The sequence below is a fragment of the Malus domestica genome, chromosome 12 (assembly GCF_042453785.1).
Source record: "Malus domestica chromosome 12, GDT2T_hap1".
NCBI lineage: Eukaryota > Viridiplantae > Streptophyta > Magnoliopsida > Rosales > Rosaceae > Malus > Malus domestica.
Window position 1 is genome coordinate 17,051,968 of NC_091672.1, and position 1,664 is coordinate 17,053,631.

Consider the following 1,664-nt stretch of genomic DNA (forward strand, 5'->3'; position numbering starts at 1 on the left):
AAACTGTACTATAAACTTTTCATTAAAGTTCCTAAAAAAAAAAAATTTTAAAAAGAAACAAGCATAAAAAAGAAAAAGAAAAAGGGAAGTGCTGAAGTTATTTACCTTTCAATTTTCTTTTAGTCGGAGGAACTGAATTGGGCCTGAAGTAGCAAAATACTGCATTCAAATCAAACTTGATGGTCCCTCAGAGTCGGAGGCATCATCATTTGCAAATGCAAAACGACCCAAGATCTCCACTTCTTGTAGCAAACATGGGAGGGATTATTAGGAAACCTCCTGAAGAAACACACGCACTGTAGATGTTGACATGGATAAATATTCAACGCAAAGAAACTTGAATGGCATCAGCAATCTGTGGGAGGCCATTGACATTCTTCACATCTCGAAGTCGGAGCCACAACCATCCATCAGATCAGATGCCGGTGTTCCTGCTCTTAGACTCGTCGTCCCCAATCGCCGTAATCCTCTCCGTCATCCTCTTCCTTCTCCTATTTCGCTTTGCTATCCTCCTCTTGTTCCTCGTCCTCATCTTTTTTCTCTGCGCAGACCTCGTCCACCTCCTCTTTCGTCTTTGATTTAATGTAAAGTTTTGATCTTGAGTATTTTTATCAGTTTAAAGTGATGGGTGTCTCTTAATTTACAGTTGTGAATGGAATTTTTATTTATTAAGGAATCGGTTTTTGGTTTTGGATGTGCAGGTGAGGGTGGTGATAAAAGGGAGAGTGCAGGGTGTGTTTTACGGGGACTGCACTGTGCGGGATGCAACTGAATTAGGCTTGAAAGGTTGGGTTCGGAACCGGATTGATGGGTCTTTGGAACACTGCTTTCCGGGAACCCTGATGCAGTTAAAGAGATGGAGCAGAGGCGTCGCCGTGGTCCTCCATCCGCAGTAGTCACGGGGCTCGAGGTTGACAATCTTGCTTGCTTTATGCTCCTTAGTTTGGAGGAATCTTAGGCTTTAAGGGGAATACTGTAAATTATTCTGTTAAAGATAAGACTTAGAAATTGTCATTACTACCGTGTGTAAATGGGTGTATATATATTCAAAATGTAATCTTATTTCTTTAATCAATGAAATCATATATTTGTAACATAGCATCGCCTACCTCTGTCTAGCGACCCGATCCAAATCACGCTTCCCTCCTTCTCTAGTTCGAATTTTCATCCTCTTCAATTGGATCTTCATCCTTTGCTTGCCTCTGCAAACCCTAGGCCTTGGAAATGGCCACCTGCTTCTCATTCATCTGATTCTGCATCTCAGATTCATCCTTCTCCAACCATGAATCCAAGCCCTAACACCTCTAATACTACTTCAATCTCTTCTATTACAATTCAGAATATTGGATCTATGGTTCCCATCAAGCTCACAACTACAAACTACTTGATCTGGAGTGCCTTGTTTGCTCCGATTTTCCACCACTACAATCTCACCGGCATCATCGATGGATCGAAATTTCTTCTTGATGCCTCTAGAAATCGCATCTCAACCTTGAATCCAAAATACATGGCCTGATTCGAAAATGATCAGAATATTCTCTCTGGATCAATTCTACTCTTTCTTTTTATTTAATCACGAAATCATATTTTCCATTATGGTATCAGAGCTCTATCCAAGTTGAGGTTCAATCTTCTTCGAGACAAACTTTTTCTTCGAAAATCTC

At 40.6% G+C, this 1,664-nt stretch overlaps 1 long non-coding RNA gene across 1 annotated transcript; it reads left to right on the plus strand.

Moving 5' to 3' along the window:
- The first annotated feature begins 468 nt into the window (after nucleotides 1-468).
- LOC103413691 (uncharacterized) lies at nucleotides 469-1,017 on the plus strand. The gene is made up of 2 exons (XR_003767700.2): nucleotides 469-584; nucleotides 702-1,017. It is a non-coding gene; the product is annotated as an uncharacterized lncRNA (long non-coding RNA).
- The last annotated feature ends 647 nt before the right edge of the window (nucleotides 1,018-1,664 follow it).